Source organism: Rhincodon typus, chromosome 26 (assembly GCF_021869965.1).
Source record: "Rhincodon typus isolate 14 chromosome 26, sRhiTyp1.1, whole genome shotgun sequence".
NCBI lineage: Eukaryota > Metazoa > Chordata > Chondrichthyes > Orectolobiformes > Rhincodontidae > Rhincodon > Rhincodon typus.
In genome coordinates, this window is record NC_063357.1 from 24,299,414 (window position 1) to 24,315,143 (window position 15,730).

The following is a 15,730-nucleotide window of genomic DNA, read 5'->3' on the forward strand; positions in this document are numbered from 1 at the left end:
AGGTACATGTTTAAGGTGAGAGGAGAGGAGAGAGATTTTAAAAAAAAAAGACATGAAGGCAATTTTTTTTTTAAACACAGAGGGTGGTTCACATGTGGAATGAACTTCCTAAGGAAGTGGTGGATATGGGCATAGTTACATTGTCTAAAAGACATTTGGATAAGTACATGAATGGGAAAGGCTTGAAAGGATATGGGCCAGGAGCAGGCAGGTGGGGACCAGTTCAGTTTGGGATTATGTTTGGCAAGGACTGGTTGGTTCCATGCTGTATGACTCAATATTGTTTTTAAATTTCCAGTGATATATTTTAGCATGTATTCTATTTAAATTTATTTCATTGTCTACCCTGCATGCATACCTTCTCAATTAAATGTCTTCAGGAAACATGGCGCTTGTTAATCTCTGACATTTTTAAAATTATCATTAAGGTGTACCTAATTAAAATTTTAGAATTTAGAATTTAGGTCAACATTTAGAATTATGAGAAATAGATACACAAAATCTTTATTTTAACTGGTAGGCAATTGACTTCAGAACAGAAATTGTTTGGGTAATACATATAGGCAAAAATGCCACCTTATTTTGAAATATTTGCAAAGTATTTAAAATAAAGATTTAATAAATGATTGCAATACCTCATTATTACAGTTTAATTGTATCTTATTCTCCATCACCAACCTTTTATCTAAAACTGGTATAAACGTGTCTCAAATGGCTGTACTTCAAATTATATGCACCATCTTTTCATTTAATAATCAGTGGTTTTCTCCAGAGGGAAAAAGACCTCTAAAGCATTTGCCCTATTTCCACCATTAAAATAAATGTATTCAGCCTCATCCATCATTTCCTGTATACTGTGGCATTTTTTTCTGCACAGTATAAGGATTCAAATCAGCCCTGCAATCATGCATGTAAATTTAAATGAAGACATCCAATGATCAAAGTGTGATTCAGGTAAAAAAAACTCTAAACATGCCTTGAAAGCAATAATGGCATTTTGGATTTGAGAAATGCTGCAAGTACTACTTCAGTATAGACAGCAAATGATTACATGGAGTCAAAAATGGATTGGAAGTAGAACGCCAATTTTCGTATTCAAAGGGAAAACATTGTTCAATATATGTAACAGATTTGCAAGTTCGAAGGCCAAAGCTTTGTGTGCTGAATCCTCATGAGACACAGTCTCATTTAAAAACAGAATTATAATTAATAAAACAGAACAGAATAGGAAAACAAATCCACACCTACAAAGTACAGTTCATATTTGCAATGCAGGAGAAGCCAACAGAACTCCTTAATATAGAGCTGATACACACTAGCGAAGGAGAAGGCGGATCAAGCTGATCATTGTGGATCACCAAACCAAATGTATCCAATACGTCAGAGACTAATATGGGGAAAAGAACATTTTGTTAAACATATATATACAAGCATTCATTTAGAGAAGGAAAAGAATGAAGAAGAAATTAATTGAATTTGAGAGTGGTATAGTGACATTTTCCAGATGCAGTTGAATGGTTAATCAATGAGATTCAGAAAGATAACGTTGAGTGGACCGTTAATTTCCCAAAAAACGGAACATGATTTCTATGTAGTGATCAGTAACAGGTAACAAAGCAGCAGAATGGAGATTGAGACCTTGAGCATTTGGGTTTGTTTATTTTGTACCCTATGACCCGACCGACAAAGGCAAGCATGCCATATGCCTTCTTAGCCACCTTATCCACTTGTGTTGCCACTTTCAGGGAACGGTGGACCTGTATGCCTCGTTCCCTCCGAATGTTAATGCTTCTAAGGTTCTGCCATTTACTGTAAACTTCTGTGCATTAGACTTTCCAAAATGTATCACCTTGCACTTGTCTGGATTAAAAATGCCATCTGCTATTTCTCCTACTAGATACTTCCTCACCAATCCACATCTCCCCCAATCTTTGTGTCATCCCAAACTTGTTACTCAGGCCACCTACATTCTCCTTCAAATTGTTTATATACATGTCACAAACAATATATTACAAACAGAACAGTAATATCATTACAAAAATAATAAAATCAAAGAGCACAAGGTGAGAAGGAAACATAGGAGGAGGCAATGGCCTCGTGGTATTATAACTTGACTGTTAATCCAGAGACCCAGATGATGTTCTGGGGACCCAGGCTCGAATCCCGCCATGGCAGATGGTGAAATTTGAATTCAATAAAAAAAATCTGGAATTAAGAGTCTAATGATGACCGTGAATCCATTGCTGATTGTTGGAAAAATGCATCTGGTTCACTAATGTCCTTTAGGGAAGGAAACTGCCATTCTTACCTGACCTGGCCTACATGTGACTCCAGTCCCAAAGCAATGTGGTTGACTCTGAACTGCCCTCTGAACAATAAATGCAGCCTAGCCAGCGATGCCCTCAGTCCGCGAATGAATAAAGGAAATATACAAAATAACCAGCAGTTGAGGGAAAAAAACGATTAGTCAACCAATGGGGCTAAAAGCTGATAAGTTCCTAGGAGATGATGTGTTGCAGCCACAGATAAAAGAGGAAGCAATGACAGATAATGGATGCACTGGTAATAACCTTCCAAAAATCCTTAGATTCTGGAAAAGTCCCAGAGGATTAGAAAACTGTCACAGTGACAACCCTATTCAAGAAGCGAGGAAGATAGTGAAACAGGAAATTATAGGCCAGTTAGCTCAACATCTGTTCATGGGAAAATATTAGAGTCCATTACGAAGGAAATCATTTAGAAATACAAAATATGATCAAGCAGATTTAGTATTGTTGCATGAAGAAGAAATCATGTTCAACAAACTTATTCTTTGAGGCATTGGAAAGCAGAACAGATTAAGGGGAACAAGTAGCTGTGATGTATTTGGATTTCTAAAAGTCATTTGATAAAGTGCCACACATAAGGCTTCTTATTAAATAAGAGGCCATGGTGTTGGGGGTAATACGTTAGCATGGATAAACGATTAGCTAATTAATGGAAGATAGGGAGTTGGATTAAAAGGAGACATTTTCAAGATAGCAACCTGTAAATTGTGGAGTGCTACAAGGATCAGTGTTGGGGCTGCAATTATTTCCTATATATATTTATGACTTGGATGACAGATGTGAATATATTATCACAGAGTTTGCAGATGATATAAAAAAAAATTGGGTGGAAAGGCAAGTAGTGACGACAAGACTATGGGCTGAATCTTAAATTTTTTAGAGGGATTTTCACCATGAAGCCTACTGAGTTTTCTCACCATATCTTCCTGAATCCATCTCATTAACCAGCTGTCCCACCCCTGTGGTGCCCGTTACATCACAATCCAGTCCCATCTTACTATATACCATTCCCAGAAAAGCTTGCCTCTGCCCGAATATCTGGGATTGACCGGCAGCCGTTAAGCATATGCCATCTTTAAAAGCCTGTTGAGTTCCCGGAGTAGTGCTGTCAATCGGGACCTGACACTTGCCCTGGACATGGGAGATGGTAGGGAGGGGTTATGAGAACTAGCACTTCTGGAGATCCTGCTGGACAACGTATGTACACGCGGGATGTCCTCTCCTTCAGGACCAGCAGTGGAGGTGACAACACCGTACCAGCCTGCTCCAAGCTTGCCACTATGCTACAAACACTCCCAGCAGTTTGGAGAAATGCCAGCTGTGTCCTTTCTCCACTCCACTAGTTCAAGCCCCACCATCTTCTCTCCGATACCTATCTCTGTTACTATATATACCTCCCACCAAGGCTCATACTCCACTACTCTCACCAGCAACATCCTCCCTCACTTACCGACACCCACCCCAACCCCCTACACCTGCCCTCTGCCCCGCCTACTCACTCAGAGTATCTTTCACCTGCACGAAATGTAACATCTACGCTATGGCACCAACTTTTATCTCCATAATACCTTCCACTCTAGTATTCCAGGAGCAAAACAGCCCACAGGCAGGAAAAGTAAAGATGCGTGTTGGCTACTTGACGTTCAGCTCCTCATCCCAGGAGAGGACCCTGGCTCTGAGCACTCTGGGTGTCTGACTGACCCTGCCCAAACTCCTGGACTGGTGCCTGAGGCTGCTCTTGACTTACTGTGAAGGGATGCTCTGACAAAAAGCTATCCCCCTTGACTTGACTGACAACTGCTGACAATCATGACAAACTTCCTGCCTTTGTGTCTGTGCTAAATGCCATGCCAGGACAGAAGTAATATGAGCCTTGTAGCTCTGGCTGAAGATGTAAAGTGCACAAAGGAAAGAAAATGTTGTGAGCAACCAGATAGGCTCAGAGTGAGTGAGTACAATTGCAGTAGGCAAAGAGCCCAAACATACAGCCTGGTCCAGTCCATGAGCTGGATGTGTGCCCCGGAATGCACAGAGTCCTTACTGCAGTATTACATTGGTAGCTACTGATGAAGCATTGAAGTGCAAAAAAGTGTCCTGTAGGTGGATTGGAGATGTGCCATGAGGATTCTTAGAGATTGACCCCCACATGTTGGCTGCCAACATATATGGATGTGGGGATACATGTGTCCGACGCCTATGCAGTATGACCTGACATGTGTTTGTCCAGTGTCTAACATGGTGGCTAAGTTGTTAGCACTGCTGCCTCACAACACCAAGCTGCAGGTGACTGTCTGTGTGGAGTTTGCACATTCTCCCTGTGTCTGTGTGGGTTTCCTCCAGGTGCTCTGGTTTCCTCCTTCAGCCCAAAGATATGCAGGTTAAGTGGATTGGCCATGCCAAATTGTTCCATGGTGTGCAGGCTATTTGAATTAGCCATGGTAAATGCGGGGTAATGGGAATAAGGTTGGGGTGGAGGCGTTGCCTGGGTCTGGGTTGGATGCTGCTTAGATGATTAGTGTAGACTCTGAGCCAAATAGCCTATTTCTGCACTGTAGGGATTCTATGATATTCTATTTAGAGCAAGCATGAGCTGAATCTGCCAAGTTCCAGCTCCAGTTTCTGTCTCAATCTTTCTCAACATGTATTTTGTTTGGCGCATTTGCTAAGCAAGGAAGCTGATCATTAACAAGGTGAGTTCACCCATCAACAAGGCATTTAACAACCAATATTCCTCCTTAATTAGCAACTCGCCACTTCCTAGTGAGACGTTCACCATGCCACTTGTCAAGAGCACAACGGATGGAGTGAGATACTCGTGGCGTTGCCAGACTCCTTGTGCAGTTCTACTGCAAATCTCAACTTCCTTCAAACTGTAAGATGATTCTGGCCAAAGAACCTATAAAAAGGTATAGACAGATCAAGCGAGCCTGCAAAATCCTGGCTGCTGCAATAAAATGTGGGAAAATGTGAGGTCATTCACTTTGTTAGGAAGAATAGAGGAACTGAATAGGACTTAAATGGAGAAAGACTGGAGAAAGATACAGCACAGAGGGATTTGGAGAGTCCTTGTCCATGAATCACAGCATTCAGGTTCAGTGGGGAAGGGTGAAGGCAAATGGAATGTTAGGCTTTATTTCAAAGGAAATAGAATATAAAAATAGGGAAGTCTCGCCAAAACTATGTAACACACTAGTTAGATCATATCTAGTGTATTGTGAAGATGCAGTGGCATTGAATGAGGAGAATCTCAGAGTAGGTTATTTACAACGTTCCCAGATACGAAGGATTTTCATATGAGGCAAGATTGAGTACGTGGAGTACATTTAGAAGAATGGGAAATATCCTTATTGAAACAAGATTTTTAGGAGGCTTGACAGAGTCGATGCGGAAAGATTGTTTCCCCCGAGTGAGAAGTTAGGCGCAGGATCTCAAGATCACCCAGTTAAGACGGAAGACAGGAGGAATTTCTTCTCTCCAGACTGTCTTGAATCTGTGAAATTCTTTAGAACTGTGGAGTGTGGCTGATTGAAAACATTGATGAGTTAGGCAGGTAGATTTTAAATTAGTAAAGGAATCAAGCGTTAGAGGCAAAATGGAGTTGAGGATTATCAGGTCAGCCATGTTGTTATTGAATGGTGGAGCAGAAACAATGGGCTGAATGGTCTATGTTACTCCTGTCTTATAGTCTAATAGTTATTCATGACTCCTGAGTCACTAAAATAGCCCATGTCTAAATACAGAAAGATCTAAATATTCAGGCTTAGGCAAGTGGCAAGTCATATTCACACCACACAAATGCCAGGCAATGACCATCTCCAACTAGAGAATCTAACCATTACCCTTTGACATTCAATGGAGTCACCACGACTGAAACTATCAACATCCTGGGGGTTAACATTGACCAGAAAGTGAACTAGCCTAATGATATAAATACCATGTCTGCAAGAGAAGCTCATAGACTAAGAATCCCACATCTCCAGATCCAACTTTTACAAGGCACAAATCAGGATGGTGATGGAGTGTTCCCCACTTGCCTCATGCATGCATCTATAACAGCACTCTAGAAACTTGGCACCATCCAGGACAAAATAGCCCACCACATCCACAAACATTCACTCTCTCCACTACCAATGTTCAGTAGCAGTAAATGTGTATGATCTACAAGATGCACTGTATAAACTAACTTTAGATCCTTAGACATCTCTTTCCAAATCCATGACCACTACCATCCAGAAGGACAAGGACATGGGAACATCTTAGAAATGCCCTTCCAAGCCACTCACCATCCTGACTTGAGAATATATCAACATTTCTTCACCATCGTTGGGTCAAAATCCTGGATCTCCTTCCCTAACAGCAAGTGGGTCTACTGACAGCTCATGGACAGCAACTTACCACCACCTTCAATGGGGCCACTACAGATGTGCAATAAACATTGGCTCAGCCAGTGATGCCCACATTCATGAATGAATGAATGAAAAAAAGTAAAGCATTTCCATTCCAAGCAGGGTTTCAGTAAATGCCTCCCACCATTTCTGGCTTCATAAGATGAATCTCGTTCCTTTAATTTTTTTCCTTCTGAGATGATTCCTGCTGCCAATATTTTTAAATAAATGCTTCCTACCTTTTTGGCAGCCTCAATCCACTCCTAATTTTTTCTTCTATTAGACTTGGAATGTTTAAGCTTCTAAAATGCACTTTATAGCTTTAATTCTGACATTGCAAACTTCCAGGTCTATAACCACCTTTTATATTGCTTCTGTGACACTTGATTTCCCTTACTGTAGCTGTGCTTCATGGCCCTCACTTGCTACAACACCTACTCTGAAATTGAGCTGTAAGTACATCTATTAATTTTCGCTTTGCAGTTTGTGGTTCTATGCTGTTTTTTCAAGTTTGCTTCTCCCCATCAGGGATTCAAACTTTATCCTTAGAGCCTCTAGAATCAGTTCCCTCTTGGGCTGAAACCAATTCAGGTCATTCCTAGGGCTGAATTTTCATAGCCTCTGAATGATGTGGACAATGGAAAGTTAAGAAAAACAGAAAGAGATCAAATTTTGAGATCAAAAAGGCCTATTAAAGTTTTAACAGCAGATGAGAATCTTGCTGGTGAGCATGGAGCTGAGCATGTATTTGGCCTAAATGCATGCACGAGCAGCTCGTTATTACCAAATCTCAACTCATTTACGTGCTATGTTCCCCAGGTACCAGCGAACCTAGACAGCATTGTTACCTGATTAGAATGTCAGGCTGGTTACCTGGCAGCTGCAGCTCGCTGGCATCTTTTCCCAGCATTCATCGTGGCCGGGTTCCCCAACATTTCAGGGCATGCTCCATGGGCCATGACTGCCTGCACACTGCATCCCCCGAGGTTGACATTGCAGAGCACCAGCCTCCCTGCATCAAGGAACACCTCGGAATCACTGATAATATAGTTTAGCAGTTCAACAACGCACTTTGTAATGCTGCTGCCAAGCCACCCTGTGAGCAGGAAGAGGTACCCCATCTCATTGAAACAGGGTGTATGTCCAGCTCATAGCCTGCTTTTGTTGTTCTCATTCATGCTGCGCCCAACAGCTCTACCTTGCCTTTTTGCAGATTGCCACTTCATTCAGAGCAAACAGGCTTGCACTATTTCTGTCTTGCTTTGCCCTTTTAGCACAGATACAAAGCCAGACAGCTTATTATGTTTGGCAGCAATGAACAGTCAATGGATTGGATGTGTTACTGTATGGCTCATTGCCAAGTCAATGGAACACCATGTGCCAGCAGTTTATGTGGGTAAACACATTACATCACCACTTCAACCAGATGGCGAGATCTGAAAGTCTAAAGGGAGTAGTCCTTAGTCCAGTCAAAGGTCAGTCAGGGGTCCCACCACAGTCTGTCCTGTAAGTCAAGACCAACCAGTCCAGGGGTTACTGGTCAGTCAGTCAGGGAGCTGCACAGATGTCATTGCTGAGTCAAATCTGTCAGAGGATGGACCAGGATCAGTCCTCTGAGTTGTGTACAAAAAAATCAAGAGGGGGTTTATCAGGAGTCAGACCTGTGTTGGGGAAGTTGGGGCATTCAAACATGGGTTTGAAGGCAGTGTGCTGGAATAGAGAGGGGACAATCCCTGTAAATGGGCCCCTCTGGCTTTAAGTGCAGAGACTGTACAGTCTGGAGGGCATGACATCCTTCAGGGGGGAATCTCATCAGTGGTCACCACCTTTTGACTTTGATGGGCACTGTTAGTGAGTGACAATGGTGAATATTACTAAGAGCCTGGAGCTAAGTGGCTGGATTGAGGTGACAAACGGTGAAATAGGAGAGTTGGGTGGGAATGTGGAATCACTCAAACCTAATGGGGTTGAGACTCAAGTAACTTCAGAGGCTGGTATCCCATCACCAAGTCACCCTTTATTTACATGTGCATAGTACGTGACACTGATCCAGTTCCCTCAGAGCCAGCTCTGAGTGAACAGAACCTCTGACACTCCTGTTTATATCTGTCAGCCAGGGCTCCCTGATTGGACCAGGTCAGCAGCCCCAATCAGGGAACTCATATTCTATGAGGTCCACCAGGCTGACCTCATTACAATCACTACAACTCCCTCCCTGTGAGTCCAAGGACATAGGCCAATCTTTTTTTGTAGCTCCTGCTGGGGTGTTTTAGCACCGGGTCAGGATCCTCCAACTCTGCCTCTGATACGGGCTGCATGCAAGGCACAGTAGCTCACTTCTTGTGCTCGAAGCAACTTGGAAGAAATCCATTCACTTCTTCAGGTGGTAAAGGCATCAAAACAGTGACATCCGGTATGTCTATCTCAGATTCTGAGGTGTTCCAGCTGCAGTGTTCCAGTGAAGCCCATAGCAAGCCAGAGGAACAACACCTCATTTTCCGCTTGGGGACTTTACGGCCCTCCAGACTCAATATTGAGTTCAATAATTTTAGGGCCTAAACTCTCCCATGTCCCAGCCCCCCACCCCACACACCAGGCCTTGTTAGTACATAGCCTGCCATTACACACCCTCTGTTGTTAGTCACTAACAGTCTCCATTAACAACTATTCACCCTCCCAGCCTGATCGTTAGCAACTCCTTTGTCTGTCCAACTGTCTTTCTGTCTCTTCGGGCTATATCCTATTGTTTACTCCCTACCCCACTCCTCTCCCTATTTTCTGCATATAAACTGACGTTTTCCCAACCACCATCAGTTCTGAGGAAGGGTCACCGGACCTGAAACTTTAACTCTGTTTTCTCCTTCACAGATGCTGCCAGACCTGCTGAGCTTTTCCAGCAACTTTGTTTTTGTTCAGATTCCGAGGTATCTTCAAGGCTGACAGAGAGGGAGAGCCCCTGGCTTCTGGAACAGTTGGAAAGGTTATCGAGGAGCCAGGCATGTTTTGCTCCCTCACGGTTTGCAAGTTTGCACCTTTCATATAGTCCACTTGCTTGTTCAGGACTGTCGCACCTACCCAAACTTTGTATGTCACTGGACCTGACCTCGTGGTGACCATGCCTCTCATCCTTTCGGGACCATTCCTGTGGTCCCTACACCAAACTTTGTCCCCTAAAGCAAATTGTCTCTCTTGCTTAAAGGAGTCTTCTGTCTGGCAATGACATTCCTGATGCCATTTCACCCCCCACCCCCAGGACAGAGAAAATCAGATTTAACCTGGTATGGAACCTTTTCCTCATTAGCCACTCTGCTGGAGCTATCCCTGTAGTTGCATGAGGGGTGGTGCCATAATCAAGTAGGAACTGGGAGAGTTTGTGAAGCTGTAGGCTATTCCTTGAAGCCTGCCTTCAGAGTTTGGACTGCACTTTCTGCCAGGCTAAAGGATGATGGATGGTATGGAGCGGTCCTTAAATGTCGAATACCATTCAGCTTTAGGAAATACTCAAATTCCCTGCTGGTAAACAATGGCCTGCTTTCTCTGGCCAACACTTCCAGGAGTTGGCGTATTGGAAAAGAAGTGCACAATTTTTCTATTATCGTCCCCGTGTTTGACGAACGAGCCACTTTGAGTGGGTGTCCACAATGACTAAGAACATTGAGCCCATGAAAGGGCCTGCATAGTCAATATGTAACGGAGGCCAGGGTCATTCCTGCAAATGTGGGAGAGCTGCTGGCAGTAATTTTTGTCCTTGTTGGCACTCTGGGCACTGTCCCCCAATGCGGCTATGTCTGTATCCAAGCCTGGCCACCAGACATAACTTCTCGCCAACACCTTCATTTTGAAAACCCTATGATGACCCTGGTGGACAATTTACTTTAGGGGACCAAGTTTGGTGTCGGGACCACAGGAATGGTCCTGAAAGGATAAGAGGCATGGTCACCATGAGGTCAGGTCCAGTGACATATAAAGTTTGGGTAGGTGCGACACCCCTGGGGGTGACCATTGCTCAGGACAATCACTCAAGAAACAACCGTGCTGGCATTAGAAGACAACTTAGAAGTTAGACTTCTTTTAGAACTGGGTAACTGGGTAACTAGCTAACCAGACGTTTACTTTGATTGTTTCTATTTGGATGTTGCTAAGCAACTTAACTGTTCCAAACCAGATGTAGGTGGACTGTCCAGGGTGTGTGCTCTCCTGTATACCAGCTATGAATTCTCTTACTCCATTTAGGTCAAATGGGACTCTTTTGCTGTCTTGAATCTACATACTGACAGCAAATACAATGGCTAGCTGGCCTGGATCCTGAAGAAAGTTTTAACCATTTGGCCGAGTCTTGGCTTTGTTTTGAGGTTTAGCTGTGGGCTGACCTGGAGTCCCTCTGTTCAGGGTGTGTCCTGAGTGAGGCTGTGCAATTACCTTCACTCAAGTAATATTCCCCAAACTCAGTCAGACTGGCGAGGTTGTCTGCTTCCATCGGAATAACCTGCAAATCGTACGCTCCACTTGCTGCATTTTCCAACGACGAAGCCAGTTGTAGTGCCTGTTTGAAGTCCGGTTGGGCTTCAGCTAGTAAGCACTTTTGCGTGATTACACCATTAATCTCACATACCAAATAGTTCCTCAGCATCTCATTAAGAGTTAAACCAAAGTCACATGCCTCCGCCGGTCATCTTAACCTAGTCAAAAATCCCAATACAGATTCCTCTGGTTCTCTAACAGCTAAATAAAACCAATAGCATCTCAGAATTAGAGGAGGCTGTGGGTCATAATATTCCTTAATTAAATATGTCAACTCTTGAAAGGTTTTAGTATGTGGTGCCTCAGGAAACATTAGGCTCCTACTAACCGAAAAAGCTGCGGGTCCACAAGTTGTCAGGAGAATTACTCATTGCTTTTCATCTGCCCCAGTGTTGTTTTCCTGGAAAAAAAGCTCATTCTTTCCACAGAGATAGTAGGAACTGCAGATGCTGGAGAATCCGAGACAACAAGGTGCAGGGCTGGATGAACACAGCAGGCCAAGCAGCATCATAGGAGCAGAGAGGCCGATGTTTCGGGCCGAGACCCTTCATCAGAAAAGGGGGAGGAGAAGGGGGTTCTGAAATAAATAGGGAGAGAGTGGGAGGCGGATAGAAGAGGGATAGAGGAGAGGATAGGTGGAGAGGAAACAAACAGGTCGAAGAGGCGGGGATGGAGCCAGGAAAGGTGAGTGTAGGTAGGGAGTTAGGAAGGGGATAGGTCAGTCCAGGGAGGACGGACAGGTCAAGGGGGCGGGATGAGGTTGGTCGGTAGGAGATGGAGGTGCGGCTTGAGGTGGGAGGAGGGGATAGGTGGGAGGAAGAACAGGTTAGGGAGGCAGGGACGAGCTGGACTGGTTTTGGGATGCGGTAGGGGGAGGGGAGATTTTGAAGCTTGTGAAATCCACATTGATACCATTGGGCTGCAGGGTTCCCAAGCGGAATATGAGTTGCTGTTCCTGCAACCTTCGGGTGGCATCGTTGTGGCACTGCAGGAGGCCCAGGATGGACATGTCGTCTGAGGAATGGGAGGGGGAGTTGAAATGGTTCGCGACTGGGAGGTGCAGTTGTTTATTGCGAACCGAGCGTAGGTGTTCTGCAAAGCGGTCCCCGAGCCTCCGCTTGGTTTCCCCGATGTAGAGGAAGCCACACCGGGTACAGCGGATGCAGTATACCACATTGGCAGATGTGCAGGTGAACATCTGCTTGATGTGGAAAGTCTTCTTGGGGCCTGGGATGGGGTGAGGGAGGAGGTATGGGGGCAGGTGTAGCACTTCCTGCGGTTGCAGGGAAAAGTGCCGGGTGTGGTGGAGCTGGAGGGGAGTGTGGAGCGGACAAGGGAGTCATGGAGAGAGTTGTCCCTCCGGAAAGCAGATAAGGGTGGGGAGGATAAGATGTCTTTGGTGGTGGGGTCGGATTGCAGATGACGGAAGTGTCGGAGGATGATGCGTTGGATCCGGAGGTTGGTGGGGTGGTACGTGAGGACGAGGGGGATTCTTTTTTGGTTCTTATTGCGTGGACGGGGTGTGAGGGATGAGGTGCGGGAGATGTGGGAGACACAGTTGAGGGCGTTCTCGACCACCGAGGTGGGGGAAGTTACGGTCCTTGAAAAACGAGGACAACTGAGATGTACGGGAGTGGAATGCCTCATCCTGGGAGCAGATGCGGCGGAGGGGAAGGAATTGGGAATAGAGGATAGCATTTTTGCAGGAAGGTGGGTGGGAGGAGGAGTATTCTAGGTAGCTGTGGGAGTCGGTGGGCTTGAAATGAATATCGGTTTCGAGGTGGTTGCCCGATATGGAGACAGAGAGGTCCAGGAAGGGGAGAGAGGTATCAGAGATGGTCCAGGTAAATTTAAGGTTGGGGTGGAAGGTGTTAGTGAAGTGTATGAACTGTTCGAGCTCCTCGTGGGAGCACGAGGCGGCACCGATACAGTCATCAATGTAACGGAGGAAGAGGTGGGGTTTAGGGCCGGTGTAGGTACGGAAGAGGGATTGTTCCATGTAACCTACAAAGAGGCGGGCGTGGCTTTGGGCCCATGCGGGTACCCATGGCTACCCCCTTTGTCTGTAGGAAGTGGGAGGAATTGAAAGAGAAGTTGTTGAGTGTGAGGACGAGTTCGGCTAAGCGGATGAGGGTGTCAGTGGAGGGGGACTGGTCGGGCCTGCAGGACAGGAAGAAGCAGAGGGCCTTAAGGCCATCTGCATGGGGAATGCAGGTGTAGAGGGACTGGACGTCCATGGTAAAAATGAGGTGTTGGGGACCGGGGAATTGGAAGTTCTGGAGGAGGTGGAGGGCGTGGGTGGTGTCACGGACATAGGTAGGGAGTTCCTGGACCAAGGGGGAGAAAATGGAGTCTAGATAGTTGGAGATCGGTTCGGTGGGGCAGGAGCAGGCGGAGACAATGGGTCGACCAGGGCATTCAGGTTTGTGGATTTTGGGAAGGAGATAGAAGCGGGCAGTGCGAGGTTGGGGAACGATGAGGTTGGAGGCCGTGGGTGGGAGGTCCCCCTTTTCTGATGAAGGGTCTAGGCCCGAAACGTCAGCCTCTCTGCTCCTATGATGCTGCTTGGCCTGCTGTGTTCATCCAGCCCTGCACCTTGTTGTCTCTCATTCTTTCCACATACTGGACCCAGTCTTCAACAGCAGCATCAAATGAGTCAAGCTTCTCAAATAACTGCATTAGAACATAGAACAGTAAATGCTGCCTCGCCAGCAATGCCCTGATCCAATGAATGAATAAAGAAAAAAGTATCACTGACTCATCTGTAAAACCTTTCATCTCCATTCAATTCTCAACTGTCCAGTGGAAATAGAAAATGGCTTTTTCCACCAACATGCTGAATGGCAAACTCCTGCCCCAGGTTTGTGTGTTAATTTGTGGTACTTGTGTGATGTGGAGGATGGAGGGAATCAGGATAACATTCCAGTAATTCTACTGTACTTACAATCTCCTACAGTGATTGTGCAATTTGGCTTATGGTGCACACATTGGAATAAGGTCTACAGTGTAAAAATGCATCCCCTGGCCCTCTTTTTCAGGGGGCTCCCTACGGCACTGTGTGAAGGACTATGGGAAACTATCAATTGCATGTGTGCACCGTGACTGCGTGCTGCTTTCTTTAATAAGGAGCTGTTCTGATAGTCTTATTAGAACTGTCACGAATGGATTCAGCCACCGGGGGGGGGGGGGGGGGGTTGTTACTGTCCCTGGGCCCACTACACAATGATAGCACTGAGAAATTAACACAGAACACTTGTGCCAGTAAGATCAGGACCAGCAATCTCCAGCAGATGCCAAAGTGCCTCCACGTGAAGTGGCCGCAGACAAAGCGCCCCGCAGGATGTGGAGGAGGTACAGGACGCTCAGAATCTATTATCCCTCATGTTCATAGAATCCCTACAGTGTGGAAACAGGCCCTTCGGCCCAACAAGTCCACACCAACTCTTGGAGCATCCTACCCAGACCCATCCCCCTATAACCCACCTAATCTACACATCCCTGAACACTACGGGCAATTTCACATGACCAATCCACCTACCCTGTACATCTTTGGACTGTGGGAGGAAACCGGAGCACCCAAAGGAAACCCACGCAGACATGGGGAGACGTGGGACAGTCACCCAAGGGTGGGATCGAACCCGGGTCCCTGGGGCTGTGAGGCAGCAGTGCTAACCACTGAACCACCCATGTTATCTCCTCACAGATTGGAATCATCTGCTGGAGCACTGCAGATGCAGAGCACTATGGACTTGCATTAAGATCAAAATGCAACTGCTCTATTAATAGTTTGGGTTCCATTCAGTCTGTCTCAAGGTCATCTGTGATTTTCAGAACCACTCTTGGAAGTCAGTACCAGGTACACTGGGAGCTGCCATATTGTCTATATCCTTGAGAATTCCTTCTACATTTCAAGAGCCAGATGCCATAGAAGTTGCAGTTTGTGCCATTTACTATTGACCTAGACATCCGAAGTGTCTGAATTTGCAGCCATTGCTGTGTTCCCTCAGGTACATGGGGCCATAGACTGCACATATCAGGTGCTCAGAGTTCCCTGGCATCATCCAGTCAGATTCCTGAACAGGAAGGAATTTCACTCCCGCTGACCCGTGGGTGATAGGGGTATCCCTCGAAGATTCAGCTAATCACTTCAATGTGAAACCCTCAGATTGATGTTGAACTATGCTACAATGCTCCCCCTGCATCTACCCAGGCCATCACTGAGCAGCCAACTGGCCTACTGAAGATGCATTTATGTCCATTGCCTGGATTGCTGAAGAACAGCACTCCACTACTTGCCAGACAGGGTCTCCCTCCTGAATGCCCTTCTCAAACCAGCTCAACAATAGGAGGAGAACTTTGAGGAAATGGAGATAGGCCAGTCATCTGACTTCTTAGACAATGATGTAGTAGAGTCTGATAGAGATGCTGATAAAGCCAACATTGATAATGAGGAGAATCCGAGACAACAAGGTGCAGGGCTGGATGAACACAGCAGGC